The following is a 16,069-nucleotide window of genomic DNA, read 5'->3' on the forward strand; positions in this document are numbered from 1 at the left end:
TTCTGCACAGCTGAATATAACCTTCCTAAAGACAAAATAGATTTACTGCTGAATAGAGTGAACTGCGTTAATATATTGAACTCTAGGAAGCCCCTAAATAATGTGGTATGAAGCAGTAGCATTCCTTCACCTCTTTGAAGGCTGAAGACGGGGTGATTGCTGGATAGAGTTAGGTTCATGAAAGTTATACGTTGGTGAGTGCAAAGCTGATATTATAGGACTAGTCTTAGAGGATTGCAAATCTTAGAATTAAAATAAAGACACAGGGAGAGGCATTTTTTTTTTGGTGTGTATGTCCTTCTCCTGACATACTACATCCTGTAATACAACTCCCAGTTGCAGCTTGATTTTCATAATTTTGTAACTGAAACATGAAACAACTTCTTCCATCAGTACTTGTTGATTAAGTTCTAAAGAAAGAAAAATCTAGAGGAGAGCTTCATGCTCTGACACTGAGTAGTTGTCTGAGGGGGCTGATTTTGTTGCCCTCCTGGGTGTACAGGCATAATTCTTCATGCAGCTGAAGGGACCAGCTACAGTAACTGGCTCTGAAATCTCAGTATGAGACTTAACTGCTGGAAGGAATGTTGATACCATGGGTGCAGATGTGGGTAGGCTGTTACAAAACCTGAGCAAAAATGATTTACTCATGTGGTTGCAATACCCCACAAAAGCAAAAGCAGTATTTCTGGATGTAAGCTGAGGTATCAGTGTGATTTTGTGCAGTTCACTATCGAGGCTGTGATAGTACTGGGGTTTTTGTTCTGTGCTCATAACTGGGGTCTATGTCCTGTGTTCTGTTCAGCTGTGAGACGCACAACAGTGCCAGTGTGGGTGATATGCCATCCCAGGTGTTCTAAGTATTGACAGCTCAGCTCTAGCATTGCCTCACTCAAAAGCTGGGACCAAGACATTTAATGAGCAAAGTTTGACCCTGTATGAGTGTAGGGATTTTTCTAGCAGTGATTAAGTTTCAGAAGTAACTGCCAGCCAAGCACAGAGGGCTCAGCAAGGATAGGTGAGCAAAAAATGAAGGCACAGCTCCAGGTATTCCCACTACATGAGGGATTTTCAAATTAGTATGAAGCATTTCTGACCTGGAAATTACAACTCCAAGGTGGAGCACAACCCTTTGGGGATGATGGCTTTCTCAATCAAGAGAAATGCTCCAATGAGTAATATAGATATGTTAATAATGTGAATTTCCATCCAGTTTGCCTGTTCGCATTTATAGGAAAAGGCTTAAAGGATTGTGATGAGCAGAATAAAGTGGAGATGGTGGCCATTGACCAGTGGTGTAGCCCAGGAATTGATACTGGGTCCAGAACTGTTTAACTTCTTCATTAATGCCATAGATGATGGGACTAAGTGCACCCCCAGCAAGTCTGCAGACAATACAAAGCTGGGAGAGGTGGCTGATGCATCAGACAGTTGTGCTGCCATTCAGAAGAATCTCAACAGACCTCAGTACAAGAGATACATGGGCATACTGGAGTGAGTCCTTGAACAAGTTTCCAAGAGAGGTCATGGACTCTATCCTTGGAGATACTCAAAACCTGTCTAGACACAGCCCTGAATATCCTGTTCTGAGCAAGAGAGTTAGAAAAGATGCTCTCCAGAGGTTCTTTCCCATCACAATCCTTCTGTGATTCTGCAAAAATAATGTCAGTGGTACAAATATTGAATCAGATAATTCTCCCCTCACTCCACTGTGCTTCACTGATTTTCCCATGCATATCATTTCCTATTGAATGTTTATTCAGGTGAACAGACAGCCTTACTAATTCGGGGAATGAGGTCCTGGGCAGTCCCATATGTGTGTTTCTTCAAAAGAAGTTTCCTGAAAAAAAAAAAAAAAAAAAAAAAAAAAAAAGCCCTTATTCATTGCTTATTTGTTTATTTCAGTATTTCTTTCCTGTATATCATGGAACACATAACCAATCCCATGCAAATAACAAATCTTAATTAACTAATCCCATAAAGCCAATATCTATTCATCTCTGGATGTTTGACATGTCATTATTCCAGACACACTTCAGCCTTTTATTGTAGAAGGTACTACTGACCTTCTGAAATCACAAAAGGCAGCTTTCATCCACTGCTTCTTCCTCCCTCTGCTCCCTTTGATTTTTACAAGCAAATAGTTATCTTAGAGAACACCTGTTCTCAGCAGGTGTCTGGAGCTTCCCTGCCGTACCTAAGCCTTTGAGGGGCTGTAGCATCTCTACCAGCATGTTCAGAACAGATTGCCCCAGTAATTGACACAGAAGCATGGACTGCTACATGTGGCGAGATGCTATGAGGAGTAGATGGAGGAAGACGTGTTTTTCTTAGGGCTGTAACAAGCTGCTGATCAAAGAATCAAATTCTAGTGGACAACCCACCAGGATTACTAAGAAAAGTTTGCAGATTCAGGGTTAGTCTCAGCTGGTAAGGAACACTAAAATGTATAAATAAATATACTAGATTTACTAAGAAAATAGTATATTTGTGTGCAAATTGGAATATTCAGGAACTACAATAGCTTAACACCAACTGGTGATCCTGAGAAAAGTTCTGTTCTCTCCTCTGCTCTACTCCCTGCTGTGTCAATCTCTTAAAAAGGCTTCTTTATGACATTTGTAGATGTGTTCTTTGCCTTGGCTTCCTAATGGGTGTTGAACTACCCTCTCACAGAGTAAAAAGGAATGAGCGGCAACTGGAGCTTCTAAGTGTTCCTCCTGCATCACAACTCTGCTCCATGTTTTGCCTGGGACCCCTGTTCCACATACATGGTCACTCTTTCGCAACCCTTACCTACTAAAAACTTGTGTTGGAAAAACTCATTCCAATAGAAAAGCCAGAGACCTTCCAGCCTGTGCTTAAATAACTGAATCCAGCCCCTAGCCAGCGTACCCCAGACAGTGAAGTTCAGGCACTAGGCACCTGCTTCAAGGATGCCAAAAATCTGTTTGGTTACCCTTGACCATAAAGGCTACATAAGACACATGGCACATTGGTAGATACCTTCATGTAGAGGACTAAATTTAGATGTCTCACATTCAACCTGCATTTCTCCTATGAACTGCTTAGAGAACAGATTTTATACATATCTAAAACCTAAAGATTTTGTTGCCATTTTGGTGCTTGTCCTCAAAGTCATCTACTGCATGGGAGAGGTAGGTCTGGGTCTTAAATATTTTACAAATGACCACACAGAAAAGGCTGGCTAGGAAGAGAATTGAACCCAAATGGCCCATCCTTCAGCTATCAACATGATTAAAGAATTTCCTGAGTGAATCTTAGTCCACTGTGGGATACTATCCTACCATTCCCTGATAAAGAACCCTATGTACAAATGAAACACAAGAATAGAGAAGGGAAACCTGTGAGACACTCACTGAAGGAACACACGGAACTTTAGACAGTAGCAAACAACTTCCTCTCTTTAGCAAATTTGGCTATGTGACAGTTTCCAGAAAGAAGGATTTACTTGATTTGGAGAAACTTTCTGTACATTATGAGCACACACATAAGAGCCAGGAAAAAAAAAAAAAAAAGAAAAAAAAAAAAAAAAAAAGAAAGAAAGAAAAATTTGTTTTATATGTACATATACAATCCAGGTACATTCAATCTTGGTTCCAAATTTTTGGCAGCTCCTTGTATAATTCCGATTCAAGTCTTTGCTTGTTATAGGAATTTTGCGTGAATGGACACTGCTCATCAGTGTCATGAAAAACAGTGAATTCAGGCCAGCTGCTGCACATTGAATTAATGTTCAACTTTTTTATTTCCACTCAGAGCTCAACCATAAATTCTCAATTATGGCCTGGTTGAGGCTCAGTGAAGCATGAGTGGAGATTTTTTTTATGTAAATAGGGTATCAGTCAACTCATTAAAAAAAAACTTGAACAGTAATTGAGGAGCAACTTGTTCATATTACATCTTTCACTCATCTTTAATTGATTAAATAGGCATGGGCTGGACTTGATTTTCCCTTTATTTTATCAAGTCCTTACTTGTCTGGCATCATTTGAGACCTTACTATTGTTTCTGATGGAAATCTGTGTCAAACTAATTGTTTTTGTTTGTTTGTTTGTTTGCTTAAGTCTAGGTCCTTATTGGACAGTTACTAATTCTAAGTTTTATATTTCAAATGCGGTAATGAAGGATCAGATCCAAAGACAATATTTTGTGGAAATAGATAAATATGTGTTTTGAGATGTTGCCATAAAATTAAGGAAGATGCTACCACCCCAACCACTATTTAGAGTTTTTCAGATGGGTATTCATATTTTCTTTGGAATATTGAGTCAGTTGTCTAATCAGTGTAAATCATCATTGTACGACTGATTTAAGCATACTTATAACAGTATTTATGCCAATTTCTGTGTTCTGTCCACCATACAGATTGTCATAAAGAGCATTACAAAGGTGTTGTCTAAAAGCAGTTAAATTCCACGTGTGCTAGTGCTCACATGTATTTTCAGTGTACAACATCGTGTACCTGTATGGAAGAGACTTTTGCAAAGAAAAACAAAAAAGTGATGTTTGTGTGGCACAGGACAATAAAGCACATTACAAATGTCACAAAATCTGCAAGGGATGTCTGTGTATTGCTATAGTCCACTCTGGTTTTCATTTTAAATCTTTGAATCAACTCATGAAATGCATAAGGAGGCAGAGCTGGTTAAAAGAGATGGGAAGGGAAGGGAAGGGAAGGGAAGGGAAGGGAAGGGAAGGGAAGGGAAGGGAAGGGAAGGGAAGGGAAGGGAAGGGAAGGGAAGGGAAGGGAAGGGAAGGGAAGGGAAGGGAAGGGAAGGGAAGGGAAGGGAAGGGAAGGGAAGGGAAGGGAAGGGAAGGGAAGGGAAGGGAAGGGAAGGGAAGATGAAGTCTTCTTAGCTGAAATAAAATAAACAACTGTTTGATCATATGCAAATGTAAAGTCTCTTTTAGTGCATCCATCCAGTTTTAAAAGAACCTAAATGTTATAGTTTCTAAACTAATTTATATTGGAAAGTGTTCCAACTGTCCAAAACAGTTGGACTTAATTATTCAGTTCAAAAGAATGTGCATGTGAGAGAAAGAAGTAATATAACACTATTTATAGTGCCCTCATCAAAGGCTCGATGCTTGCATCCAATTTACCTAAACCATTTAGTTTGGCTAAGAGTCACCTTTCTTAAAAAAATGTATGCGGGCATCATGCAGCAGAAATTGAAAGACCTGTTTGCATTTAGTTCTTTAGATAGTCATATTGCAATCACATATAATTCTACCAATTTGCAAAAAGTTGAGCAATTGAAAAAAAAAAAAAAATCAACGCAAAGAATTAATGATATTGTTTGAAGGTTTCCCTTCAAAGAAGAGTTCTCCGAATTCTTTTGATTTTTTTTCACCAAACTGATAATCAGTCATTCCTCCTTGTGGTATGACACTGACCTCCCTTAATCTGTCACTATCTGTGACAGCTTTTGGAATCAGCAATGATAGATGTGGCATATGAGTTAAAATACATCTTTTCTCTCACTTCAGATGGATAATGAATTTTAACTATATTACATCAAGAATGGAAACATCATCTATAATTAGATTTAGATGACACCTCCTCTTGTAAGAACATTTCCCCTGTTTTCAGTTCCTAATAGAAATGTTTTTAAATTTGGCTGTTCAAGATGACATTTTCCATGCTGGTATCTGCTTCTGGATGCATATTATAATTACAAACAACTTTATTGAGCTGTTTTCAAAAACAATACTAGGAACAAATATGTTGGTTTTTATCAACATTAAAATTCTCCTAATCTTTTCTTTGAGACAGTGCAGTGTCTTTACTCTTTGGAGAAGGAATAAGAGACTTGGCAAGGAAGTAGACTGTTATATCAGTCCTTTTTCTGTTCTCACAATCACCTTGTTTAGAAATAGTAATAGTCAGCAAATCCTTGTTGATGGTTCACATCTGGCTTCTCTATATTCTGCCTATCCAGAGGAAAGGTTGAAAGGAAGGTGCTGTTTTTTCCATGCAACTTTTGAGGGCATGAATATTTTGTCTCTCACTCCACCTGTGTGGATCAAGAAGACCAGTGATGTGAATGTGGAAAAAAAAAAAAAAAAGGACAGCTAAAGGATAAGGAGGATAATGGAAGACAAGGAAACTGAGTAGAAGAACAGTATCAAGAGCTGTTCGAGGCAAAATAACTGTGACAAAGAGTTGGTGGAGGAGAGTTATATTCTGGAGCTGACTGGTAAAAAGTGTGAGGGAATGAAGTACAGGAAACAGGACTGGGAATCAGTCAAACAAGATCAGAATGATCTGTGTAATCGTAGAAACAGGAGCAGTAAAGAAGTAAGAAATTAATCTGATGAACTGGGACCTCCCTGTCAAAAATAAAATGAAATAAAATAAAATAAAATAAAATAAAATAAAATAAAATAAAATAAAATAAAATAAAATAAAATAAAATAAAATAAAATAAAATAAAATAAAATAGAGCCAGATGCCTGGAAAGGATATGCTTAGATGAAGGACAGAAACTGGGAAAGGCGACAGGGGAAAACATGAATGAACTAAGATATGGTATCTTGTAGGAGAAGATGTCATGAGATGAACAAAGAAGAGCAGAGTGACGATGATGGGTGCAGACAGGGAAGAGGAACTTGGACAGGGAATCCATTGAAGAAAATTGAGCAGCAGTTGATTCAAGAGTTATCTAATTTAGAAGAGACTCAGCAGTGTTAGCTGGGGCATAACAGAATCATCTAATCACAGAATGGCTTGGGTTGGAAGGGACATTAAAGATCATCTTGTTCCAAACCCCTGCCATGGGCAAGGAAACTATCTACTAGACCAGGTTGCCCAAAGCCCCATCCAGCTGGCTTTGAGGACCTCCACGGATGGGGCAACCACAGCTTCTCTGGGAAACCTATTTCAGAACCTCACCATGCTCAGAGTGAAAAGTTTGTTCCTAATATCTAATCTAAATCTCTCCTCTTTTAGCTTAAAACCATTCCCTCTTATCCTATTATCTATCTATGTAAAATTTGCTCTCCAACAGATGAAGACAAAGAGAAGTTCAGCCTGATGGCACAGGGTTTTTGACTAGTGCCTATCAGTTTCTCCTGCTGCTGAGCATTTTAGGAGAAGATAAGGTGCTGTTGCTATCAATCATCTTTCCAAATGGCACATGGTGTCCCGTTTGTGACAGATTAGTGGTGAACCACCAATGTGCTATGTTCAAAGCATAAGTAAATCTCTCCACACTGAAATAAATACTGCAGGGATACTATTTCTGTTTCAAAACTGAGATTTATAAACAAAAGCTTTTCAGAATTAAGACCATCTCTTGTAAAGTCCTGAAGACTTAATAGATGGACAAAAGATGCAATGTTATTTTCTTTCTTTCTTTCTTTCTTTCTTTCTTTCTTTCTTTCTTTCTTTCTTTCTTTCTTTCTTTCTTTCTTTCTTTCTTTCTTTCTTTCTTTCCTTCTTTCCTTCTTTCCTTCTTTCCTTCTTTCCTTCTTTCCTTCTTTCTTTCCTTTCTTCTTTCTTTCTTTCTTTCTTTCTTTCTTTCTTTCTTTCTTTCTTTCTTTCTTTCTTTCTTTCTTTCTTTCTTTCTTTCTTTCTTTCTTTCTTTCTTTCTTTCTTTCTTTCTCTTTCAATACTTCCTTGCTTGCTTGCTTGCTTTCCTTCTTGGGGGGGGGGGGGAGAGGGGGGAGAGAAAATCTATCCAACTACCTCATTGAACCTGATGAGCTATTCAAATGTTATTACATGGAAATATATTGTGATGCTTGGTAGCCAGATTCTGTAAACAGGGACAGACATGGGTCTCAAATAAAAAGCATTATATAAATGAGTTCTTATGCTATCATGAGCTATAGAAGTCCTTTGTTTCTGTACTTACCTTAGGGAATACTGTATTGGGGAGCAAAAAGAGCTAGAACATAGCACGGCCTCACAGGTCCTGATTATTTCTGCTTCTCGTCAAGACATAATAAATTAAAAGAAACCCTCAGGCATGCCAGCCTCCACAAGTATGTCAGCACGTGCAGGGGGAGGCTATATGGCTGTGCTGTCAGATGTTTTGCCTTCAGCTGACTGGTGGTCATTCCCTTCTTAAGATCCACCTCCTGGAAAATCTATCCCTAAAGGAAAAAGTCAAGTGGTGAAATTACTGAAGAGTTCCAATGCCTTCCGTTATGTAAACAGCACTTTAAAAAATAATCATCAATTTTTGACTCATTCCAAACCACTATTTATTTATTTTTACTGTGACACATAAGGTATGTTTAACAGATAAGGAACAAGACACAAGATATTCCCCTGAAAGTACTATAACCCATAGACTTTCAACTCTGTTTGCATACTTTTTCTTCCACCCTCTAAATGATTACTGATGCCATCATTCTAGTACAAAGGACTGAGAACATTAGCCTCCATACAGACTTGTCTGAGAGTCAGCAGGCTTCGAGTCCCACGAGACAGACATGGACAGGTCTAGGGGAGTGTTCATGGGTTATGCTAGATGAGTGTTTGAAGCACTAGAGTGCTGAATAAAAGTCACCATTGTGCCAAGAGCACTATTTACTCCTTTTGCAGTCCCTGTATTTTCTGCAGGAGCTTCTGTTATGAATATTTGGAGAAAGACTTTCGATAAGGGAAGGACAGGTAGAGGTAGGATTTATATGAACTGGCTCCTAATCTACTCCAAACTGTCAAAGTTTCAAGAGATTCTCAGGGCATTTATAAGCCCTAGAAATTTCAGTTATTTGTCCTTACAGAAGACAGCTGAGAAGCTCTGAAGGTTTGGGATTTAGTTGCCTGATGTGCCACTTACACCCTTGTGTTCTTCTTCTGATCTGGAGAAACCCACCACATCTTTGGAGAGGTTATTGCAATGATTGATTTTTCTCAAAGTAAAAAAAAAAAAATGCTCACATTTAACTGGAATCTCCCCTGGTATGATTTGTACACACTGCCCCATGTCCTTTCTATGTGTTTCCTTTTAAAAAGGGAGTCTCTGTCTTTTTTGTTGCCATCCTTTAAATACTGGAACATAGCGATGAGGTCTCCCCCAAGTCATCTTTTCTCCTGGATGAACAAACCCAGTTCCTTCAACCTCATATGTCAGGCTCTCCAGGCCTTTAATCATCTTAGTGGCTTTTCTTTGGACCCTCTTCAGGCTGTCCACATCTTTTTTGAACAGTGGAGACCCAAACTGAACACAGTATTCCTAGTGTGGCCTGAAAAACACCAAGCAGAGTGAAATAATCACTTTTTTAATTATACTCTGCAGGTGATACCTTTGCTGACACAGATGAGACTCCTGTTTGGATGCTGGTTCAGTTCCTTAGGCTTCCTGCAAAAAGAGAAGATACACCCACCGGGAATAGAACTGAACTGGGCTGTGAGCAATATGTTTCATACACAGATGTTCAGCAGATCCTTGTGGATCCTGCTCTGCTTGGAAAGCTGGATGTGGCTATATGTATGTTTAGGGACAGATGATGCTAAGATCAGAATTGTCTATAGATGTAGAAACAGATCAGATCCTTGCTTCCTGGCTCTGTTGTAGGAATTTAAATAATAATAATAATAATAAAAAAAAGAAAAAATAAAACAAACAAACAACAACAAGCAAACAACAAAAATCCCACAACACCTACACACAGAACACTGCACTCTGACAAGCTATGCTGCATGCGGGGCTTCTGCAAGTGGACCACTGTATTCAGGCTACTAAAGTATTTGCTGAAAGACATCCCAATCACAAACAAAGGCATTGACCCATGACTTAAATAAGAACTCATTTAACATTTTTCTGCCACATGTATCCATATGTGATGTGCTAAGCACCAATTTTTAAAGGCAAAAGAGGAGGGCAATTTCAGCAGACTAGCTCAAACCAGAAATCCAGAGTTCAAGATAAAGACAACTGAGACTAAACCAAGAGACACGTGGATAAAAAGAACACAGTATTATTAATGCTTATCACTTTTTATGTCCATGCAGTTCTATGACAGTTTCAAAAGGATGTACTGATAAAGGATTTCCTGGTAGTTTGTCACAGCATGTGGTGGTTCCAGTAAGCCTCTTGCTGAACAAAGAGCACGGGGGAACTTTTGATATCTGAATGGGTGACTGACAGTCCTGAGCCTGAGAGGGAAGCACTTTATCCAGGTTTTTGTCATTTTTTCAACTAACTACACTAATACTTAAGCTGCCATATAAGCAATTACGTTGTTAGCAAGAGCATGAATCAAAGTCTTAATTGTTTTTAAAGTTTGTGATATTTTCTTCTCAGGACTTAGGATGCCCAACAACACAAGTTTTCAGTTTTCAAATGGAGACAAGATAACTGTGATTTTGGGGTTGGATTCAATGCATGCCTGGGATTTGGAGATTCTCCGTCCCTTTCCCCATGCCTACCACCCATCCCTAAAACATGGTGAGGTTCAGAATCCAGGAAAAAAAACAGGTACACATTTTGCAGATATGATTTTTCTCCTTGGATCAAACTAAGATCTGTGGCACTCAAAGTCCAGAGAGAGTTGTAACAGATGTAGGCCTCTCTCTGTCTTTGCCCAGTCTTACATAAAAGAGGCTACACATCCCCTTTTTCTGACAGTCTCCCCTAAGCTTGTGTCTTCCTTCTCCTGCAGCTGGAGTCTCCTTGCAGAAATCAACCTCTCAGCATCAAGAAGTGCTGATCCAGTGTGATTTGTGAGACAAAATGATAACTTGACATGAAAAATTTCTGATTGCCTCAGGGGAGCTGAAGGAGGATTGGAATATTCCCTCAGCAGGAGGCTTGGACATGCTAGTGAAAGATGGAAAGAAGGAAAGGGAGGATAATTAAAATAGTTTCTTTGCAGATTCACTGAATCATGACAATTCTGAACTAGAGACACCGTAGGAGGGACAAGAAGATTTACTGGATCAAGGAGCTGCTTATAAAGGAGGAACAAATTAAGAATATTTAGCATGAAAATTAACACTGGAAGCCAAGCTTAACACTGACCCAGATACAGATAGAAAGCTACTCCCTGGCTAACATAAAATAATTATTGATGTGATGAGACTTTTTAACTCTCTAATCATCTAGATTTAGTTAAGGAGCAATGATATTTGAAAGACAAGAGGGGCAGAACCAGGCTTGGGCTCAGAGCCACAATGATGTAGTCAGACAACTTTTGGGCTGTGTTTGCCAGCTCAGGAGTATCAATTAAGGGATTCAGCACCCAACAAAACTCTTTCATGGAGACATATCTTTCCTTCTTCTGCAGGAAACAGTGCAGTCTGGCTCGCAGTACTCATTAATTTCATACAGCTGATTTTTCCCAGGATAACCTCTCACAATGTCATGACTCTGGTTACAATCTGTAATATGCTTAACAGCCACTGCCCACTCCTCCCATCTCCCAGGAACGATGAATGAACAACGAAAGCCTGGCAGTTGTCTTAGGGAGTCTGCTAGGGCTCTGCATGTTCTCTATCTGCCATAACCAGTGTAGTGTAAAGAACAGGTTCCCTGTCCCTGTCTTGTAGCTACATGTATGTTGTAGGTATGGATGTGATCCTGCCTGCTACCCTGACATAAGCCCTCATGGGTGCTAATTGAATGGAGTTTCTCATCACAAGTCTTTACCACATTTATGGACATATTATCTCTGAAAAATGCTCAGCCTCGGGGAACCAAGGCAAATTCTTCCTTTGAAGCTGGTGAAAGATAATTATCACAGATTAGTGGTGATTTTGAAAATAGCACAGATATGAATCAACCTATTCTTTAATGTTTTAAGTTAATTTATTTCATTACAATCAATCTTGTCCATAATTTCCAGAACTTGGTACATGCTCAGTTTTGTCTTTATCATTACTGTGTCTATTCAAATGTACTGGGTGAGCTGCCTGGTACCCAAACACTGCTGCTTGGTACCCAAACTATCTGCTATTCACATGCCTAAAATTTCTAGTCCCATCTCTTGTCTGTCAAAAAATGCATATAATCATTGCTTCATACTAGTCCTCAAAGGATCAAATGTTTAAAGTCATCAAGCTTTTATAGTTTTGCTTGGCCTGCAAACTCTCAAAACATCTGCACGCCTTTTCTGTCATAAGCAAATCTAGCAGATTTAGCTGGCTCAGATACCAGCCATGGGGAGTTCAATGTGGGCTGCAACATCTCACACCACACTTTAAGAAGAAAAGGTCAGTGCTCAAAGTTTTCTCAGCTTGTTCAGAGCTCTCTGCTACCACAAGCTAAGTTAGCTATTAAAGCTAGCTTAGGTAAGAACTACACGGTTCTGCAGTGATGAAATACCCTCTGTCATCTCCTATTAAAAATGCATGACCCCTCTTCTTCATTACACAGAGCTTTAGCATATACTAGATGTTATCTCCACTGTAATAACACCCAAAGGGTTGAACATATTTATATGTACATAGATATGTTTCCAGTAACTCTGAATTTACTTGTAGTCTTCCCTCTTTAAGTAAGTCCCTGGTAATTCAGCTGTGAAATTAAAGAAACACTGGACACTGTAGTGAGCTCTACTTTCCTCTTCCCCTTGTAAAGAAATCTTAATAATGTTAAGTTTATGGCTGTCTATATTAAAAAAAGAAATGCAAAAGGTTATAGCTTAAGATAAAGTACCAAGCTTCTGTAGCTGGTGGCTGGAACAGTTCATTTTCTCTTGAGTTAATCCAAAGAAGTACCTGCACCATGTCTGTGAAGTGTCCTAAATTCTTTATAAATTGAAGAAATCTAGTAGTGTTTTCTCTCTTTGTGATAACTGTGATTTCTCTGATTTTTGTATTAAAAAATTATGGCCCATCTTAATGAATGGTCCTACATTCAACCCACTTAATTTAAGGCTTACAAATTAGGAGCTACTTATTTTAGATCCTATGAGTAATAATCTAGGTGAGAAGGTAAACATTCCTACAGAGTAATTCAGCCCCTCCAAGATCTGAAGAAACCTCTACTAATACTGGAATTATCCTACCCTGTCTAGGTTTCTAATGGAAATGCCTCATTAGCTATTAAGCTAAAAGGGAAAAAAATCATGTCTAACCAAGTACATTTACAAAACTTTTAAATATTGGCTCCCCATCATTTGACATGATTATTCTTTAATTGACGTTGATGATGTTCAGTAGCACTCGGCATATTCACAGAAGGATAAAAGGGTCATGTAGATATTGAATGGCTATGTCACTTCTATTTCCTAATACTAGAATTTTGGCTGGGTTGCAAAGATCCACTAAATTAAGTAAAATATTGTATAAGATTAATGATTTTTTGTTTGTTTTTTTAATAAAATAGTTAAATGATCTGTTGATATTCTGAGCTCCCCACTTGGGGTTTATGGTCTGTCCTGGTTTCAGTTAGAACAGAGTTAATTTTCTTCCTAGTAGCTGGTAGAATGCTATGTTTTGGCTTAGGATGAGAAGAGTGCTGATAACACCCCGATGTTTTAATTGTTGCAGAGCAGTGCTTATACTAAGCCAAGGACATCTCAGCTTCTTACTCTGTCCTGCCAATGGGCAGGCTGGGGGTGCAGCAAGAGCTGGGAGGGGACAGACCCAGGACAGGTGACCCGAACTAGCCAAAGGGGTATTCCATACCATCTGACGTCATGCTAAACAATATATAGGGGTGGCTAGCTGGGGGAGGGAGGCCGGACTGCTCGGGGTTAGGCTGGGCATCGGTCAGCAGGTGGTGAGCAATTGCATTGTGCATCACTTGTTTGTACACATTATTAGTAGTGGTACTATTATCATCATTGTATTATTATTATTATTATTATTATTATTATTGTTGTTGTTGTTGTTGTTGTTGTTGTTGTTGCTGTTGTTGTTATTATTTTCCTGTCTTATTAAACTGTCTTTATCTCAACTCACGGGCTTCACTTTCCATTTCGCTCCCCCATCCCAGAGAGGGAGGGGGGAGGGTGAGCGAACGGCTGTGTGGTGTTTAGCTGCCGGCTGGGTTAAACCACGACATGGTCTCTGTGCAGAGAATTGTGGGACTGGGTAAAATGTGGCATTGGAGAGACTATATGACTTCACAGCCCTGGCCAGCTAGTCATAGACCCTCACTGAGCAGGAGCTGCAACAGAAACAGGGATCAATTGCCCTTTGAAAGTATACTTTACTGTTAAGTAAGGTAAAGACCGTGGCTACATCCTCCATCTGCTCCAGCCCAGTAGTGCTCCTGACAGGCCTTTGGGGCCCAGCCCAGTGCCTGGGGACCCAGGGTCCCAGAGGGACACATATGCCACTTTCTGCTTTGTAGTTTCAGCTGGTAGCAAGGCTGAGCACACACCCCAGAGACAGACAGACACAGACAGACAGACGGGGCACTGCCACAACTGGTCACAAAGGCTGCCCTGGTCAAGGGCTGACTTCAACAGCACTGAAGCACAGGACTCATAGAACAGACACACAGCCAAGACCCCTTCCTCCGGCAGAGACAGAATTTCACTGCTGCAGGCACCCCCCACACTCTCCATCTTCACCAGAACACACACATCAGTGGATCCCTCAAGCACCAGCATGGCCCCTCTGCCTGCCCAGTACCCCTGCCCATACCCCGGGCCCCTCCACAGGCCATTTGCTCACCGCCTGGTCCTCCTCAAAGTTTGCCACAAACACTCTCACACGCTCATTCCTCATGCACATCACATTCATGAGTCCCCTTGGCCTTCTCAGAGTGCACCCTCTGCCCACCTGAGACCCCAGCCCTGACCCAAGGCCCCCGCTACCCAGCTTGTCACGTTGTTCCATTTTCACTGGAACCATGGCTGGTTCCAGTTTCACTTGCACACATTCAGGTCTTGTCAGGAGCTGGCACATTATCCTTGCAGCACTCACACACGGGAGAGAGTGTGAATGTGCACAAAGAGAGTTAAGAAAAGATTTAATGAGAAAATATAAGAACTCTTCTTTCTCTGACTTTGGATAAGATACATAACTTCTAGTTAGGCATGAGGTAAAACAGAGCTGTGCTACTAAGTGACATTAGGTTGTCACTTTGGGTGTGCTTCATCTGCCTTAGAGGTAAGATTCAGCTCACCGATGAAGACACCTAAATTTAGATGTCTACAACATAGGTACCTACCAGAGTTCTTCTGCTCTATCTGCCATCTCTTTCCATATATTTCTAATACCGTAGTGCATATGGCATTGAATACATAAATTTAGGCAGTTTACCTAGACCCATGTTAACCCGGGCACACAATGAAATTCATATCATTTCAAAATAAGCATCTAAAATGATTCAGATTATCTGCTCATCTGAACTGTCTACAACTTGCCGCTGACTCTAAAGCATAATTCAGTCATAACATAAGGGTGTTTAGCTCTTCCATATTGAAAGTAAAGTGAGATAAATCCCACTTTCTGGTTTTGAGCCTCTGTTATTCCATCTGTAAAATGCAGCTACTATGGCTGTAGTATCTCAGGAACAGGTCTAAATCTGTGACTTGTTTTTATATATTTGATTTACTGCCTAGCTTTACTATGGTGCATTGCTATGATTCCTGATTGAAGCTGCCTATTGCAGACATTTGAGGGATTTGTTTCAATAATGTGTCTTCTACTTGCAATGAAGTCAAAAAGGACTTTAAAATTTTGTTCAATATCAATTAATCTCTGAAGAGACAGCAAGAAAAGAGAGTGACACTAATGAAATTATTAATCCAGAAAATGCTGAAGGTTAGAAAGAAGATGCATGTTTAACTAGTGAACTAGTTAAGGCATTAATATAAAACATAATGAAACCGTAGGACTATCTCACTCATGTGGAGATTATAATAGTTTGGGGCAGTTTTCATCCCCTTGTATTCTATATAGCAATGCATCTTGAAACTAATGAAGTGCTAGGTTTTTATGAGACTTTTCATGGACAATAAGGCTAATTGGAAAAGGGGTATTAAAGTAATGACTACCTTCATATCAGTAAACTCTGAAGGAGAAATAGAAAACTTGAGGGGCACTGCTTTGTTCAGCAAAGTTTCTAAGATCTTTTACCTTCATATCTAATAAAGTTCTGAGTCATGCTGCTTAATTCTCTGGATTTAGAAG

At 39.6% G+C, this 16,069-nt stretch overlaps 1 long non-coding RNA gene across 1 annotated transcript in view; it reads left to right on the top strand.

The window, feature by feature from the left end:
* The window catches only part of LOC311430286, a 180,474-nt gene that overhangs the window by 92,572 nt on the left and 71,833 nt on the right, over window positions 1-16,069 (top strand). The gene's annotated exons all lie outside the window — the stretch shown is intronic.

Source organism: Aythya ferina, assembly GCF_964211825.1.
Source record: "Aythya ferina genome assembly, chromosome: 1".
Taxonomy (NCBI): domain Eukaryota; kingdom Metazoa; phylum Chordata; class Aves; order Anseriformes; family Anatidae; genus Aythya; species Aythya ferina.